General features: G+C 40.6%; 1 protein-coding gene across 1 annotated transcript in view; it reads right to left on the bottom strand.

Moving 5' to 3' along the window:
* Positions 1–19,632, bottom strand: part of pxylp1 (2-phosphoxylose phosphatase 1) — a 77,294-nt gene extending 57,662 nt beyond the window's left edge. Inside the window, exon 1 of the mRNA XM_039755824.1 lies at positions 19,487–19,632. The gene's annotated coding sequence lies outside the window, so the exon portion shown is untranslated. The remainder of the gene's footprint in view (positions 1–19,486) is intronic.
* Positions 19,633–20,007: the final 375 nt, after the last annotated feature.

Raw genomic sequence — 20,007 nt, 5'->3', positions numbered from 1 at the left:
CTTTACTGAAACTGAGACATCCAAGTGGGGTATGGCACACTAAGCGATTAGTACATAACAACTGTTGGTGGCAGTGAGCACTTTTAAGTTTTATCTCTCGTATGTACTGTCAGTATTGTTTGCAGCCGGCCTGCTTTTTAACACCTACTTACAGGTGAGTTGGTAGAGTGGTGATGTGCAAAGCAGTACGTTGTTTGTTTTTTCAATTTTGTAGAGCAACATTATGGATTTCCTGCAATGGTCAGGCACACACACCATATTTGGTTCCTGCCTTGGAAATGAACTGTTTGAGATCTGGATACCTATGACTCATAAGTTGCATTACCAATATCATTAAACAGATGGGAGACTATTCTTTTCTTTTGTCCAATTAATGTATGCCTACTACACAATTACAAAATTCCAGATCCCATTGCTAAGAGCATCACAAGTTTAATAGTTTGTACTAAAGGAAAACTATGTTTGTTTTTGCCATCTGACAATACACAGTATACAGTAACTGAGAAGTCTGAGATTTTCATTAGAATACCCCTAACCATTAAATTTTTTCCTAGCCTCATGTAAATAAATATCGGGTCTGCTAATTAAGATGAATAAGTTAACTGCTTACAGTAACAATATGATATTCAGTAATTGCATGATATTCTGGCTAATTCAAACGAGAAAATATAATGCATAAATTATGTGGTCATATAAAATGCAACACAATTATGATTCTGAAAAATAAAAATGAACAAAGAAAACTAGAGATGCACTTTCCAACCCCACAAATAGAGCAACTCAGCATAAGATTATACTTCTCTTTAATCAATAATACACTTCTTACAGTCTGTTCTCAGCCTCAGAGCAGATACTAATAGAGCATGATAGACTAGAGTAAAGTAGCGCCAAGGGACAATCCAATGTCAGGTATAATTCAGATGAAATAATGCAATAGAGAGATATGTGATCGTACTAGTAGACCATTATAAAAATGTGATATTACAAACTGATCAATGTATACACAAAATCTGGCCATTATAGTGTTAACTCCTTTCTGGCCACATCCTACAACAATGGTAGAAATTGAAATTAAATATAACTGCAGCTAGTCTAAAAAGACTTGAACAGCATTTAACATTGCTGAACCATCAAAACTAATCACCAAGCTCCAAGATTTAGTACTTAGTATCATCTGCAACTGAATTACTTCCTTACTTACAGACCCCAGCGTACAGACAGCACCACTTCCTCTATACTAATCCTCAACACAAGCATCACGCAGGGTGGTGTGCATAGCTGCCTATTGTATTTCTTGTTCACATTCAACTGTGTGACCAGACATAGCTCCAACATCATTAACAAATGTGTTTATGACGTCACTTCCATCATAGGTCTGATCACCAACTATGATAAGATGGCTTACAGAGCGTAGCTTTGACTTCTGACAAAGCAGTGCCCAAATAAAACTTCCACTTAATATCAGCAAAACCAAGTAGCTAGTCAAAGATTTTAGTAAGCAGAAGGCAATCTTCACGGGCATTTACATCAAGGGGATGCAGTGAAAAGAGTAGGCGGTCTTAAATTTCGTAGACTTACTGCCACCAGTTACTTTCAATGGAACGATACCATTACTTCTTCAGACACTCAAGCAAAACCCCGATTTCTATGCTCACCAACTTCTAAAGCTGCAATGGAGTTTGCATAATATACTGGTGCAGTACCTGCTTAGCTCAGGACCACAAAGTACTGCATTACAAGTCCTATTTAAAGTTCAACAAACCTGTTAAACACTAGAATTGCACAGTCTTTCAATTGGGGATGATCTGATGAGGTTGTTTTAGGGCCGATACCGATCTCTGATTTCATGCTACTAGAATTAGTTGACTCCGATACAGATTCCTATTTGGGTTTTTTGTACACTAAGCTCCTGTGTAGAAGCTTTATGTTCTATATTAAAGTGGTATTATACAATTAAACTTTAGACCACAGTTGTTTTGTTCAGCTTTAACAAAATTAAATCCTGTAAGCGTTATGTTCAGTGAACATAAAAAAAAACACTAAAGCAAATAAAATCCCCTTAAAATATACTTTTTTTAAACTAATAAAAAACGTACACAAACTATTTATCCATAAAAAAACATGCTATAAAAGAAAACAAAATGCTTGTCATAGTTACAATCTACAATTTTATTACAATGTTCAGAGAAAGTTTATCAAGAAGATACAAGGCTAACCTTTTCATTATTTGCTAACTCTCCTCTCTCTGCCCTAACCTTTTTTGTAACAAAATCCTAATTAGATTTTTTTCCTTATCAAGCAATGGGAAAACTGTTTATGATGAAGGTCCAATTTTATTTTATTTCAACAATCTTGTAACTATTAATTTCATAAGATTCAATGCTGATTAAATCAAAATGCTTTTAAATAATTTGCTTACCCAAGGCATTTCTAAGGCATACCAAAGCATAATCTCCAAGCATTGGATGAACTTCATTTATATTATTGTCTGCAATTAATTACAATGTTCTTTTCTTCATTACAGCTCTAATATACAGTACATATTTTATATTGTGTGGTAGGTCCTTTATAAAATATAAAATATGTATATTAGAGCTGTGTGACACATCTTCCTAATTATACAGATGAATACAAGAACACTATATTTGGCAGACTAGGCATACTGCAAGATTTCTAACTTGCAGTGATCCTTGTTAAATTTGCAAATTCAAATTATGGGGTAAAATAGAAGGTATGATCCAAAAAATGATGACTAATTACACCCACATAATAACCCTAACAACATATCATCAGGGTTTGAAACTCCCACACATTTATTTGGTATGCAATCTCACTTGTTTGTTGCAAGAATATTCAGCATCTTGTTTTTAATTATTTTTTCATCGTTTCATATTTCACATGAATAGGATGTGACCTAAACGTTGCATTTGCTCTTGACTGGAACAAGCAGATACAAATTCATTAATTGGCCATTAAATGTAACTGCATAAGTGATCAGGAGGATTCAAAGTCATGGTTGGCATGGAATGCCCGGTGTGTAAACTGCATTTTAGAATGAACATGACTAAACTTTGTTAAATTGAAAGCTAAAAACAGGCTTAAATATATTTTTGTGCTAAAATCAATACACAAATTTATGAAATTGATGTGGATTATTTAGTTCATTTGTATTCAGTTTTGCTTATTTTTATTTGACAAACTAATTGGTAACAACTCATGGCTGCAATGCGAGTAATTTAAAGATGCTTGTAATCATTTATTTAAAATATCTATAGTGATCTGATGGCCTTTAAACCTGAATCTGAAAAGTATAATCAGTGACACATAAAAACACAAGAAATAATCCTCAAGGAATAGGATAATGTTCAAGAAAATTGGGTGGTGATATACCCATGGCTATGGCTGCTACCTTTGTAACTCTAAAAAGAAGGACATTTCAACAGAAAATTAAGACATTGCAGGATACTAGTCTGCTATGGTATTTTAGAAATGTCCTTTAGGTTTGTCAACTGTTCATGGTAATCTCAAAGCAAATATGTTTTGTTCACTAGCCAACTAATAAAAGTAATAGTCATTCTCAAACATGCTTACTCCAATTCAGAGGAGAATGCAGCAAACACCTATCAGCAGGAAAAGGGCCTGTACAGGGTACCAGTCCATTATTAGATCCACTCATGCACACATCCAGACTCACACAGGGACCATTTAATCAATTCCACAAGGCTTGGAGAATGTGGGAGAAAAACTGGATTACCTAGAAAAAAACCAGAGACAAACTGAGAATCGGCAGATTCCACACAGATAATGAGGTACTGGATTTGAACAGATAACGCTACAGCTATAAAGTGGTGCTAATCAGTACTACGCCATGTAAGCTAAACAGATGTTAACTATAACATTTCTTAATGCTTACAGCCTTACATTAACGGTTTAACAACAGAAAATTATACTCTGACAGGAGAAACGATATACTATATATATATTGTAGAAGCCCGGCTACAGACAGACACACAGATCAACAATGTCCAGAACACACACGTTTATTGTTCTTTGGCACAGCACAATGCACAAACCCCAATAAAGCTCCATCCATTCTTCTTTTCTCCGACCACCTCTGCTCCTCTCCCACACGCTCCGTCTTCTTCCTCCCGACTCCAGCTCGCTTGCTGGAGTGAGGCAGCCTCTTTTATACCGCACCCAGAAGTGCTCCAGGTGCTCCTCAATCAAGTTCCGGCAGCATTTCCTGGTGTAGCGGTAGTGCTGCAATGGAATCCGGTTCCTCTTCTAGCAGCACTTCCAGGGTGTGGCCTAAGTGCTGTAGACCATGGCTTAGGAACTGTCCAGGTGCCCCCTTGTGGTGCCCACGGGCCTGCACAGGGTTGAGCTTCTAAGCTCCAGTCCCATGGCCCCAATGTAAACCAGGGGAGCTGCCCTCTCACAAAATATATATATATATATATATATATATATATATATATATAAAAAACACTTCTTTTCATCACACATTTTATTTTACATTTCTTTCTATTACTCTACTGAAGAAACATTTTCTTGACAAGTCTGGGTTTTTGGCTAAATATGGGTAGAAATCACTACATTAAAAAATCAAAACTAAACCATAATTCATTTAAAAGTTAAAATAGGAGAAATAAAATATGTGAAAGACTGGCTGATGACTATCTACTGAAAATTTTATAAAAACTACTGTAAAAATCAGAAAGAATAAGTTGGGATACTTTTAAAAAAAATCTAAAAAAATATTAATATCAATTTTTAAACTGTGCTCCTCATCACCCCCTCCCCTCCCCAAACTCAAGTGTGAAATGACCCCTTGTGTTGAATTTAAATTTTTTAAAAATTAATTAAAAACCTGACCATTCTTAGATATTTAATATTCCATGTATGTTTTGCCATTTTGTAAAAGCGCATGTACATAATCTTTGATTTAAAATAAGATACCAAAGTAGTAAGCTGCTTTAATACTGCTATGCACTTCTTCTACCTTGAAAAAGCACGATGGACAAAAGAGGACATTGAGTGTTTGTGTAACTTTACAAGAGTCTAATGACATTAAATTTTGTATTGGTTGCTTTGGGGTCTTCACAAATGAGAGCAGGATTAGGACAGTGTTCACTGCAGTGGGGCTTAATGTGCTACACAAGTTCAGTCTGCAGCCAAGTACCATATAGAGACTGAAGTCCTATTAGTATGCTACTTACAGTTTCTTGCAATGGACCTCAATGAGAAACTATTTATAATAACTAAAACAAGTCAGGAAGGGAAAAACTAAATGAGAAGCATCAAATAAAGAGAGAACAACAACAACATCATCATCTACAGCAGCCCTTCTGGTTCTCAGGTTAAACCCTGTCTAGCACATGGGCTGGCTCACCCCCCTTGTACTCTAAGAGATTCTAAAACTCACCTTCTATTTTGTTTCCACTTTTTCTAACTTGGTTCTCTCACCATCTGTGTATGGTTTATCTCTCTTAATAATTATGAGGAATGAAAATTATTCTTGCCACATTACGGTTTCTAGGAGCATATCTTTCTGTGCCATCTTGGGTAGCTGCAGAATACAAAACCACTGGTGATATTACTCCTTCTGCATTGGTGTGGTGATATGTCTTGACCCTGTTAGTGCATCTTTTCCTCACTTTTTAAAGCCCCGATTGGTCTTGCCCCTGCCCAGTGCCACACTTTTTTGCCTGTAATCATACTGTAACTAATCACACAAGTTAACAAAAAAAGCTGACAGGAAGCCGACAAGCAAGCAGACTGCATAACAGAATAATCTATTTTGACAGACACGAATAGGTGCAGTTAATGGAAAAAAGTCTACTTTATGTTTTTTTGTAAAGTTATTAACCTTTGTTTATGCTGTTATCAAGTTAAAACAAAACACTGTGCTTTATGGATACTAACAAATAGGCAAGTTTTTTTTTTTTTATAAAATATATCTAAAGGTGCTTGTGGCCTGACAGATATGAATAAGTTAACAATAAAAAGGACTGAAGAACAGCAGAGTTAAGGCACTGAAGTTAACATACCGCAACATGCACAAACTTGTATAATCTAGTTACGATAGTTGCAGGCTGCCCACAATCCTCAAGAGCAGTGGGTGCAAGACAGCACCAAACAACAGGCAGGGTGCCAGCCAAACACACTAACACTGGGCCAATTTAAAATCAGCGATCCTGTTAAGACACAAGCCTTTGGGATTTACACTAAGTGAAAAGAAGACACAGAAGAATGTGCAGAATCCCCACAGGTTGTAGCAATGACAAAATGGATTTGGATTCAGACCCAAGGCATGAGGCAGTAGCACTAAACTTGGCAATTCAGTTGGTTGATAATAAATATTTGTGGACTGATTTGGACTCCTTTTGAGGAAATTATATATATATATATATATATATATATATATAATATAATATATTGTGGAACAAGCCCCGAACACAGACAGGTAGACATGTTATTATGCACCACCACACGTTTATTTACAAAGTTATTAAAGTGCTCCACACACCCCACAAGTCCAGGCCTCTCACACACTCTGCCTTTCTCCTTCTTCAGGCCGCCTCCACTCTCGCTTCTCCTGCTTCGTCCTCTCCTCACCCCACTCCAGCCTCAAATGAAGGGAGGCGGCCCCTTTTATCCACACCCCGATTTGCTCCAGGTGCTTCCCGGCGACACGCCCCAGTGTGACGGAAGTGCCGGCTGTACCCATGGAAGCACTCCGGGTGTCCCTGCTTCTCTTACCCCCAGCACTTCCTGGTGTGGCGGAAGTGCTGAGGTCCAGGGCTCCCAAGGCATTGGGGTGCCCCCTGGCGGTGACCAAGGGCCCCTACAGGGTTGGGCTTCCAAGCCCTCTACCTGTGGCCCCCAACAAAAACAGGTCGGTAGCCCCCTCGTGGTCTGGAGGAGGCACAAGCCCTCCTCCGGTCCTCCTGGCTGGGTACCACCCCCAGCCACGTGCCACAATATTACATACATACATACATAAAGGGGGCACACAATCCCTAAAAGTTTACTTATTATTACGGGCTTGAATAAATTGCATGTTGTTTGCATAAATCCTAAACAGTACAAAATAGGTCACAAAAAAAATTTAATTTAGCTTAGCTTTAAAAACACTGATGTAAAGTCTTGACACAAACAACTGAAAATACACATGAAGGTAAGTACATCATCAGAATTAGAATCTCTGCGATACCAAGAAGGTGTTAGGCGAGATACAGGGTTGTGGGAGAGTTTCTTTGTCAGCTGTGGAGTTAGTAGCGGTTTAGAGACAAGGTCCAAAGACTGGGCAACTTGGTGAATTCCTGCATGACAGTACTCTGATACTATGCCATTGTCCCAGATAGACAGAGAAAGTTAACTCCTCTTTTTATTTTCCTATTAAAATACCTTTTAAAATAATTTGTTACATAAACAACTTTTGTTTTGGCATTTAGCTCTATCTTGTGGTTTGTCTCTGCATGGTTACATTTGAAACAGAACTTTGCTTACAGCCTACAAATAGTTTTACCTTGTACAAGGATTAAATAAATAATGTTATATATTTGTATAGATGCAAGCTAAATCTGTTTATGTAAAAATAGCAAAAAATAGTTATATGTCTGTATAGCCATTTAAAACAGAGCACAGCGATGATTTCATTATTGATTACTGTACATTTACTGCAGACTACAGGAGCCACCACAACCAACTGGCTGCACTATTTATTTATTTTTTAACCCTGTACTTTGGTCTACACTGGGCAATTAGTTTCTAAATCCAAGGTGCTGGATTAGTGAGGCAGGAGCACTAAAGCTGGCACCTCCTTGCTGCCCCAGTAATAATTTTTCTTAGTCAGTGCTTGCTATTACTAGTAGGGTATATTGTAGGTTGCTGCACACAAACACACAGCCTTACCATATTAGAAAACATTCTTACAAGAGCAGTCCGCTCTTCTCAAAATAACTCAGTAATCACTATTTACCTAATACTAAATACTTTCCACTCTCTGAATTACCGGCCTGTAACTAAAATCAGCCACTTCATTTAAAGGTTTAAAATATTTTTTAAAAGAACTTGCAGGTAGTATTGTGTTGTTGAATACCATGTTAATAAAATTGGTTACATAGCATACATACACTTTCCATTTATTTCACATAAGGAGAGGGCTTTCCATTATAATTATTAATTTTATCATGTGTGACTTTTCTTTTTTTACCATATGTCAGGGATGCCAGGGGCGACGACCCGGCCGGGATGCAATGAAGGACCAGACGAGGGCGTGCAACCACCAGGGATCACGTGGGGGCCGCCACCCTGGTTGCTTTGGGGTCCACGGGTACAGGGCTTGGAAACCCAACCCTGTAGGGGCCCGTTGTCACCGCCAGGGGGCGCCCCGATGCCTTTGGAGCCCTGGACCTCAGCACTTCCGCCACACCAGGAAGTGTTGGGGGGGGAAGAAGAGCAGGGACACCTGGAGTGCTTCCGGGGATGCAGCTGGCACTTCCGCCACACAGGGGAGTGTCAGCGGGTGATTGCCGGAACCCACCTGGAGCACATCCGGGTGATAATAAAAAGGGCCGCCTCCCTTCATTTGAGGCTGGAGTCGGGTGGAGGCAGGAGGAGAGAGAGTAGAGGCGGCCCGAAGAAAGACGTTGTGTGGCCAGGACTTTGGGGGGTTTGTGTGCACTTTAAACTTGTAAATATTGTAAATAAACGTGTGGTGGTGGAAAACAACATATCTGCCTGTCTGTGCCCGGGTTCCGTTCACAAGGCGGAGACCTGTACAAAAAAATCTTGTTCGGCAGGAGCGGCGTGCACACAGCCCCACTGGGGAAAAGTACCCCACGGACCACCATGGGTCCGCAGGAGAGCCGTTTTCCCATGAGGCGGACTGACGGTGTGTGGAGCCGGAGGTGCCCAGGACAGCATCGCGTCTAGAAAGGCCACGGCGAGGAAAGATTGGACGGGACCCGGGAGGTGAATGGCAGCCAGCCCTGGGGGGCCGGGCGTGTGTTCTATCTTGCAGGCAGGGTCAGGGACGCTTGCTGGTCGGCGGGGCTTCGACAGTGCGGCAACGCCTGCGGGAGCTGATGAAACGTCACCGCCACAGGAGGGGAGCCAAAATGGCCGCGGACCAGAAGTCCCTCCCCATGACAGGCACGCGATTGGATGGTGTGTCTTGCGTGCCCGCCAATGACTGGAGAGAGGCGGGACGAAGGAATGTCCATCACATGCCGGGGGAAACCCGACTGGGCTGGAGGAAGAGGCCCACAGGAAGTTGCCGACGTCTGGGGCTGACGGACAGGTAAGCTCCACGTCGGTTAACTTCCTGTCTTTACCGGCTGCTCTGTCGGAGCTGGAGGCGTGCCTTCAGCCCACGGAGCAGCATTTGTCGCAGGTACTACGTGCCCTCTGGGCGGAATTGCGGGTACTGGAGATGAAGGCGGTCGTGTCAATCAAAGAGCTGTGGATAGCAATTAGATGGCGAAACGCTGGATTCTTCAGCCGGAGGAGTACGGCGGGGAAGGTGAGTACAGCCGCCCCGTACAGCATAAAGGAGGGTCTGCCGAGATTGGCTGTGATACCAACGATCAGCATCGAGTAAGCAGACCTCCGACAGTGAATGCAGTGCAGGGGGCTGTGCGTGCGATGAGGGGAGAGACAGCCAGAGGGCTGGCAGGACACGGGCTGTTGAGTGCCCCAGGTCCTAGCGCCCCACCCCCCGAGTCGGCGGCAGTCTCGCGCTTCTCTACAGGGACGCAGACAGTAAGGAGTCTCTTTTTACACAGTGAGGAGACTCAGACCGTCAGGGCATCCCAGAGTGACAGGAGGAATCGAAAGGGTGAATGCCGGTTCCTCCGATAGGAAGGGACGTGGTGCTGGGTGCGGTCAGCGGAGAGGAAAGGACTGCAGGTGGTCCCGTCTGTTACACTGACAGGAGGGGCACTGAACCCGCGGAGGGGGTGCCGAACAGGCAAGTGCCGGGGTACCGGTCGGCGCGGGGAGCGCTGCCACTGCGCATCGCAGAGGGACACCAGGGAAGGGTGTCCAGGCAGCGGCTCTGCCCCCTTGTTTCTATTCTTTTCAGGACTGGACCCTGGACAAGCAGTAGGACTCGCTTCATTGGGAACCTGCCCTCAGGAGACGGGCCGTCTGCCAGAAGGACACTCCGCTGGTGAGGGGGTGTCGCCACGGCTGGCGGAGGCTAGGAGGGTGCGAGTGGCTCTAACCAAAGGGGCACGGAGTCCTCAGAGATGGTGCCGAAGGAGCAGGCCCCGGGATGCCGAGTTGGACCTCGGTGGCTCAGGAGTAGGACCCACTTCAGAGGTAAGCTGCCCTCGTGGAACGTGCTGCTTCTCCCGAGTGCTCTTCGCTGGCTGTGGGGCACTGTCAGGGATGCCAGGGGCGACGACCCGGCCGGGATGCCATGAAGGACTGGAAGAGGGCATGTGCCCACCTGGGATCACGTGTGGGCTGCCATCCTGGTTGCTTTGGGGGCCACGGGTAGAGGGCTTGGAAAACCCAACCCTGTAGGGGTCCGTTGTCACCGCCAGGGGGCACCCCAAAGCCTTTGGAGCCCTGGACCTCAGCACTTCCTTCACACCAGGAACTGCTGGGGGGGGAAGAAGAGCAGGGACACCCGGAATGCTTCCGGGGATGCAGCCGGCACTTCCGCCACACAGGGGAATGTCGGCGGGTGATTGCCGGAATCCACCTAGAGCACATCCGGGTGAGAATAAAAGGGGCCGCCTCCCTTCATTCGAGGCGGGAGTCGGGTGGAGGCAGGAGGAGAGAGAGTAGAGGCGGCCCGAAGAAAGACGTTGTGTGGCCAGGACTTTGGGGGGTTTGTGTGCACTTTAAACTTGTAAATATTGTAAATAAACATGTGGTGGTGGAAAACAACATGTCTGCCTGTCTGTGCCCGGGTTCCGTTCACACATATTACACTAAACGTCCTGTTGTCCTCAAAAACTTGCTTCCCTGTTCCTTCCTCTACTTGTATAAAATATTTTTATACTAACAGAAATGCAAGTTAGCAAGTTAAGCTAAGCTTACCAGTCAATTAGCTGTGATGCTCAATCTCATGTTGTTCCAGTCTAAGCTAAAATGAATTTCTCCAAACACTGCATAACTTCCAAGTATAACACAGACATCTAGCTAACTGATTACCACTATAATTTCCAGCATTGGAATCTCAGTGAGAGTTAATGTAGCCTCAGATAGACATCATCTCTCTTTCCCTGTCTGTTTTCAATTAGACACACCCATATTATGTAAAAGGACAAGTTCTTTCAAAGCTGGGAATGATGGGTCTTGGAACAGCACATTGGTCAAAAATTTACCTAATACCACAAGGCACAATACTTAGCCAAGTGAGAAAACCAAAAATTGTCAGTTACATAAACTATTAATGGTTTCAAACAACACTCCTAAAAAGCATTCCATCACAGTTGCACCTTACTCTTAAGTACACACTGTAAAATAAAAGTGAATGCAAGGACATATTACCCTTTAAAAAATAACTTATTTTGTAATTGCAGAAAAAAAATTCCAAGACAAACTAAAATTTCTGTAAAATTTAAACTCTTATTTTTCAGTGCTGCACAGTACCAAGATTATACTAGATGCCTGGGGGTCCCAAAAATTAATTCGGCAAGAGTGCAGTTACCCCTTTCATTTTACACTAATCTAAAATTCCTACACAGTACTTTTGGCTGGCTGTAACATTAAAAATACTGCAACTTGAAAAAAAAATAATTCTTTATCAGGGCTCCATGGCTATAAATAAACTCAAGGCAAGCCCAAACAGCGAAATAACTTATGAAAGTAAGCAATTCAGTTGGTTGAAAATAAATATATGTTAACTCCTTTGGACTCCTTTTGAGGACATGGATCTATGTATACAGGGGGCACACAGTCCCCCCACAGTTAATTTTTATTATGGGCTTGGATAATTGCATGTTCTTTAAAATAGGTGACAGTAAATCAAAACAACAAAGTTTACTGAAAAACCTGCAATTAGCTTGGCTTTAAAACACTGATATAAAGTCATGATACAAACACCTGAAAATACACAGGATGGTAGTACATCATCAGAATCTTTGGTATACCAGGAGTGTTACAGGAGAAACAGGATTATTGGGGAGTTTCATTGTCTGCTGTGGAGTCAGTAGCAGTTTAGAGACGAGGTCCAAAGACTGGACAACTTGGTGATTTCCTGCATGGAAGACTCAGATACTAAGCCATTGTCCCAGTTAGACAGGATGTGTTAACTGCTCCTTTATTATCCTAATCAAATACTATTTAAAATAGTTACTCAGTTAGTCATTTTCTAACCCGCCTAGTCCTGAACAGGGCTGTGTGAGTCTGCTGAAGCCTATTCCAGATAGCACAGGGCGCATGTCAGGAACAAACCCTGGACAGGGTGCCAGTCCATCACAGGATGAACACGCACACCCCAGTCACACACTAGGGCCAATTTAGTATCATCAATTCACCTAACCTGCATGTCTTTGGGCAGTGGGAGGGAGCCTACACAGACACAGGGAGAACATGCAAACTCCATGCAGGGAAGACCCAGGACTCGAACTCTGGTCTCCTTACTATAAAGCTGCAGCACTACCACTATGTCACCATGCTGCCCTTAAAATAATTAGTTGCATAAAATATGTTGGTCTTGGCATTGATCTCTGTCTTGGTTTGTCTCTGCAGGATTACATTTGAAACAGAACTTTCCTTATAGCCTACAAATAGTTTTATCTTGAACAAGGACAAAAATTAAATAATGTTATATTTCTGCATAAATGCACACTAAATCTATGTTTAAATAGGTGAAAATAGAAAAAATTATTTTATGTCTGCATAACTATTTAAAACATACATCACAACAATGATGTGATTATTGATTACATTTACTGCAGACTACAGGAGCCACCACAACAGACCGGCTGCACTATTTTTTTTTTTTTTTTAAACCCTGTACTCTGCCCTACACTGGCAATTATTTTCTACAGATGCACTGTTACTGTTGTCTGCACTTCTTAGAATTGAGTGGATAAATAATGCACCACAGAACAGGTTAGCCACTTGTCAAAAAACTAATTAATTTTTAAATACTTGCTTTATAGATAGTACTGGAATTTGATACCAAAGGCTAATTTATAAAAGTAAAAAGGAATATTGAATGTCATCTCTCACAATGTCACCAATATATATTTTATAGCCATATACTGTATACAACTTAGAATTTAATAAGCAATGGTGACTTTCAAAGGGAAAAAGTAGTATTTAAAAGGACTACACATTTGGAATTAAGCCTGAAGGTTCCTGAATAATGTTTCAGGATTAGAAACATTTTTGAAAGGTTCTAGGGTGTACTTTAATTAATTAATTTTGAAAAGACATGAAATATTGTATTTTACCTATTATACGCAAACGTGTTAGCTCTTGGCATCTGAAAATTAACCTAGTAAATGCAAAATGATTAGCAAGACAAATAGATTAATGTTTTTATTCACAAAAGTTACACACAATTTGGTTAAAAGATACTGTTTTGATGTTTTAAAGTCTTAATTTTACTATGGTTTATGTTATTCACATTATATTACAGCTTTAAAACTTAAAAATGTTTCCTTACTTAAAAAAGCATAGCCAAAACTTTCATTGACTTTTTCAGTATTTTTAGCAAAACAAAACAAACAAAAAAAGAAAACCACACAAATGCACACCACTAAAAGTACAGTGCATACTCTTTTTTTATATTTATTTTTTAAATAAACACTATAATCACACTTGACTTGATATTCCCACATTTTTAAATAAAACATGAAGCATCTGTTAATCTGTATCCAGTTGTTCATATAAGAGTTCTAGAGACAGTGGATCCTGTGCTTGAAAGGGTATCATTCTCTGAGTCGTGATGGGTGCAGTTTTGTGGATGTTGTATCTATGGATGATATAATTAGGTTTTGTAGGGCCAGGGCTGACCACAAATTACCAGAACTGGCCAAATCTCATACCAATTGTTTTCTTTTACCTTTTAAAAATGTTTTTATACTAAGCTCCTGCTGTGTAGAAACCTTGTGTCCTATACAAAGTTGTTATCCTTGGTATTTTTACAGATTATCTGCACACCATTACATGTTTATTTTTTTATTATCAAAATTAAACAAGCACTTTCATTGTTCACACTCCCGTAAGGAGTGTCAATTTAATTAAAACACAAAACAAGAATGTCTGAACCTATTTAAAAAGAAACTACTTTAATTCCTATTAAAGACACATCTCTCTGACAGTGGGGCCCCTTTTCTTTCACTCCAAGTTCAGCTGGACAACATACACTGTATGTCTCAGGGTTCCTCCCAAAGCAAAGGAGAACTCAGATTCCTTTTTCTCAATTTATTACTCCACTTTTTGTAAATGAAAAGCCAATATTTCAGTCTCTTCTCTCTCACTTTCTTAAAGTCTGTCTTGTCAGTTCTCTATTATCAGGAGGTGTTCCAGCACCTTAAGAGTTTGTGTAAAGCAGCACTCCAACTTAATTATCATAAAGCTTACAAAGCAGATAGACTGTTGAGATCAGCCAATTTAGAGTTCTACAGAGTTAAAAAGTTATATCCAGAAACTGCTGTAGAGTAGACTTAAAAACAAGTGACAAAACAGTGTGAACCCAAAGCAAGGAAATTGATGTTTGGTTCCAAAAATGTGTGACTACAAGATGATCATCAATAGTATTAAAACCAAGAGAGAGTGTATTATGGCTTGGACATGCCAAGATTGATTCTGTGCTGCATATAACCAAGCACGCTGAAACTGCCCCCTAGATGTAATGGAGCCAACTGTGGTGGCCCCTCAGAAGCTTCTACACCTCCTCCTATAATAGGTGTCCAATAAAGATAAGAATTCTAAAGATATACTGTAGTTGTCAAGTATGGCCAAGCACTCCAGTTATGAAAAAAGGCAAAGGTTAGGCATACAATAAAATGAGGCCAAATATCTCAAAAACATCATTGTGAAGTTCAAATGCTCCTAAGCAACCTAAGGGTTGATTGTTCCATGCAAAAACTAATTTGGTATTAACTATTATGCACAAGGAAGACATAAGACTTGTAGCTTAAGATATCAATTGCAGTTACCAAGCAATAGAGTACACTTGACCTAGAAGAAATACTTAATGATCCTTTAAAAATTCTACATCAGTTTAGTTGTTGCAAATCATAAATATAGGTAATACAATGACTTTTCAATGATAGGTCTCTGTTCCCATAATGCTAAACCTTTGGACTACCTGGATCAGTTGCACCTGAGATAGTATTGCACAAGCAATGTACTTACAGTGCATCCAGAAAGTATTCACAGCGTATCACTTTTTCCACATTTTGTTATGTTACAGCCTTATTCCAAAATGGATTAAATTCATTTTTTTCCTCAGAATTCTACACACAACACCCCATAATGACAACATGAAAAAAGTTTACTTGAGGTTGTTGCAAATGTATCAAAAATAAAAAAAACTGAGAAATCACATGTACATAAGCATTCACAGCCTTTGCTCAATACTTTGTTGATGCACCTTGGGCAGCAATTACAGCCTCAAGTCTTTTTGAATATGATGCCACAAGCTTGGCACACCTATCCTTAGCCAGTTTCGCCCATTCCTCTTTGCAGCACCTCTCAAGCTCCATCAGGTTGGATGGGAAGCGTCGGTGCACAGCCATTTTAAGATCTCTCCAGAGATGTTCAATCGGATTCAAGTCTGGGCTCTGGCTGGGCCACTCAAGGACATTCGCCGAGTTGTCCTGAAGCCACTCCTTTGATATCTTGACTGTGTGCTTAGGGTCGTTGTCTTGCTGAAAAATGAACCGTCGCCCCAGTCTGAGGTCAAGAGCGCTCTGGAGCAGGTTTTCATCCAGGATGTCTCTGTACATTGCTGCAGTCATCTTTCCCTTTATCCTGACTAGTCTCCCAGTTCCTGCCGCTGAAAAACATCCCCACAACATGATGCTGCCACCACCATGCTTCACTGTAGGGATGGTATTGGCCTGGTGATGAGCGGTGCCTGGTTTCCTCCAAACGTGACACCTGGCATTCACACCAAAGAGTTCAATCTTTGTCTCATCAGACCAGTGAATTTTGTTTCTCATGGTCTGAGAGTCCTTCAGGTGCCTTTTGGCAAACTCCAGGTGGGCTGCCACGTGCCTTTTACTAAGGAGTGGCTTCTGTCTGGCCACTCTACCATACAGGCCTGATTGGTGGATTGATGCAGAGATGGTTGTCCTTCTGGAAGGTTCTCTCTCTCCCTGACTAAGGCCCTTCTTTCCCGATCGCTCCGTTTAGATGGCCGGCCAGCTCTAGGAAGAGTCCTGTTGGTTTTAAACTTCTTCCACTTATGGATGATGGAGGCCACTGTACTCATTGGGACCTTCAAAGCAGCAGAAATTTTTCTGTAACCTTCCCCAGATTTGTGCCTCAAGACAATCCTGTCTTGGAGGTCTACAGACAATTCCTTTGACTTCATGCTTGGTTTGTGCTCGGACATGAACTGTCAACTGTGGGACCTTATATAGACAGGTGTGTGCCTTTCCAAATCATGTCCAATCAACTGAATTTACCACAGGTGGACTCCAATTAAGTACATTTTTTTTACGTTGTCATTATGGGGTGTTGTGTGTAGAATTCTGAGGAAAAAAATGAATTTAATCCATTTTGGAATAAGGCTGTAACATAATAAAATGTGGAAAAAGTGATGCGCTGTGAAAACTTTCCGGATGCACTGTACATCACACTAGATAGTACATTACTAGCAGATGATAATTATCTGGAAAGTACTGAAAAATATTTTCCATTTTCATAGATAAAGAAAAAGTAGTGAAATAACCAATTGCCAATTCCCTGACAATTTTTATAACTGTCAGCTATTATACACAAAGGTTATTCTAATAATGTTCATAAGCCCAATTTCATTAAAACATTAGAAGCATTGTGATAAGAACAGGCCACTCTGTAATTCAAGCGTGCCAATCCTGTTCATCAAGATTCTATAAAATGACAAGGAGTTGAAAGCGAAAGGTTCCTAATGCCCTACACTCTACCATGCTACATGGGAACATATTCCATATGTCTATGGTTCTTTGCAAGAAGAAAATCTTTCTAATATTTGTGTGAAATTTGCCCTTAATTGTCCCAGTGTTAGTTTCACCAAAAGGTGCACAGTACCTTCCCAAATGTTAGACAATATTCATAAAGAACCCTAACTGAAGAACGAACGTGATGTGAGCAGGTTTTTATTTTAAACCATCACCACAATACTGAGTTGGTTAAACCTGCTCAATAGGTGGGTTAGGCTAGTAAGGAACTATGTGGTACTTCCCTGTCTCCAAAATGCACACTACAATGGCACTTACTCTGCTGCTAGTACACAGGTCAAGTAAACACTGCAACAGTCGTAAACCCAACAAATTGACTTGTTACTGTAAATGTGCATTAAGACAAGTTCATCTTGGGATAAATACAAAGAGGACTGTTTGATTTATGTTAGGTAGATTGCCCAAAAGGGACTGGGCAGTCTCGTGGTCTGTAACCCCTACAGATTTTTTTTTTTTTCTCCAGCTTTGGAGTTTTTTTTTTTTTTCTGTCCACCCTGGCCATCGGACCTTACTTATTCTATGTTAATTAATGTTGACTTATGTTTATTTTTTATTGTGTCTTCTATTTTTCTATTCATTTTGTAAAGCACTTTGAGCTACATTTTTTTGTATGAATATGTGCTATATAAATAAATGTTGATTGATTGATTGATGGGATAATCTCATGGCGTGGCATCTAAAAACAGAGATGAATAAACCATGAAGTCAGAATTATATAGTTTTGGTTCCAGGATCCTCCTAAAACAAAATCCAGCTCCAGGCAGTTTTGAATAAGCAGCATAAGAGTGTCATGGAACATTCAACAGACAGCCAATAGTTTATTCACCAAACTGCACTGCATCAATGAAAATACACCATTTTTGGTTCTTTCATAATACTGCAGTTATAAATTAATAAATATTCTAGCAAACATATACACATTCATTAAGCTTTATTCCAGGTTACTACGCAAGTACCTGTACCTACTAAAACATGAACTCCAACAGTGAAAACATATCTGGAAGCAGGTATATTCTGTTAATAAAATACAACCACGTAATTTAAAATCCAAATCTTTTTCATTTTACAAAAAAGTTAATCACTTAAATGAATAAGGCCTATAAAATATATTTTAAAAAAAAAATTCCAAACTAAAAATTGGACCAATCCGGGGCTACAAATGAGCACCAGAAGTGCATGTGGCCAAATGTATTACAGTATACCTTTTGCTTGGAGTATGAAAAGTGAAAATAGACGCTCAGTGGTGATAGATACAGTAATATATGAACTACCTTGAGGAAACATACAAATATGAATTCCTGTGTGCCGTGCAAACTGAAACTCTTTCTCATTCTCTTCTACTGTACTTCTAACACATACAGAATACTGAATAATTGTGTATTTACTTACAAATGCGTTTTTTTCTTTATTTCAGTCATAAAAAGAAAACACTCTACTGCCCAAGTGATTTTAAACATCCATCCATTTCCTGAACCAGCACATGGCCACTCGCATTCATTCACACTCGAACAATTTGCTCTACCGATTGAGTGACCCGCTGCGATTAGGAACCCAGTCGTTTTAGCTATAACGGCACTCTACCGCCAATCCAGTTAATTTTCACTTGAGAATAACTGATTCTGTACTCGAGTCAGACATTTTTGTCTACAAGCTCAGGGGATTTGACAATTGCTTTGGATAAAAACTGAATACTAAATAAATACACATGGCTCACAACATGTCTTCAGCAAGTGCTAAGTGGAAAGTAAATGCATATTTTCCATTTAATTATATCCTCCCAAAACGCCAGTGCTCTTCCTATAAAAATACACAAGGACCAGATCTCCTTGCATCTTCTTTTAAAAACGTTCCTTGAAACGGATTCATTTCGGGATATGTGTACGAGGGATTGTGTTTTCTTGTCATTAGTATTTCGATTTTATTCCGCTCTATTTAACATAATTTAACCGTTGACATTTCTGCTGGCATGCATAAATCTCTATGCCGAGAACCTCCGCGAGTTATCCGCTTTCTGGTGATCATAGATCGCTCTAAAACGGCATTTCAAACCGCTCAACTTTAAATGTTCTCGTGCCTCATGCTAGGGTGGCTGCAAGTAAAAGAAAAACATTTTTTTTCAAGTCAGGGGAGAACAAAATACATGTCACCGGCTTGCTAACGACACCATTACCTTCTTACTGCTGAGGTGAGGAATGCGGGGGTGCACCAAGACGAGAACAAAAAATGCAGTGTACAGAGGAAAATAAAATTAAAGGCATAAAAAAACAAAAAGGACAGCTCTCTGACAAGAAACTGTTGCAGATGATATTAAGCACAATAAAAGAATGGCCGTTCATTACCTTCACTCAGTGAAGAGGACTTTCGCATGGAAGGCTTCAAGTTGGTTCTACGCTTCGTGCTTCTCTTCTCTCCTCTTTCCTCTCCCTTCACTAGCAGACTCAGCGTGTGCGTGTGCACCTCGTCTAACTGAATGCGATGAACGCGCATTGCTTGCTAAGCGCGCTCTGCGTTCCGGTAAGTAAGAGGTGGAGCTTATAGGATGACGTCTCCTACGTGCGCGTTCTCTCGATGAAAGGGGATGTGTGTGAGCATTGTGTTTAAGGGCACGAATTTAGTTAAGTGTGATTCCCACGCAAACGGCAACTCTACCAGTCGACACCGCATATATAATACTGGGTATGCAACTTTGGTGTGTTCACATTAAACAAAATGTCGACAGTAACATAGCCTTAACGTGGAGGTTTCTTTACCTAACTGTTGTGACTTGACAGTTGCCGAGACGTATATTGGTCATACAAACCTCATATTTTCTATATCCATTTATCTCCATCATGTCCTATAATTAAATGGTTGCAAAGTA

The sequence above is a fragment of the Polypterus senegalus genome, chromosome 1 (genome assembly GCF_016835505.1).
Source record: "Polypterus senegalus isolate Bchr_013 chromosome 1, ASM1683550v1, whole genome shotgun sequence".
In the NCBI taxonomy this organism is placed as follows: domain Eukaryota; kingdom Metazoa; phylum Chordata; class Cladistia; order Polypteriformes; family Polypteridae; genus Polypterus; species Polypterus senegalus.
Note: the sequence above shows the minus strand (reverse complement) of the source record. Positions and strands in the feature narration are given on the sequence as shown.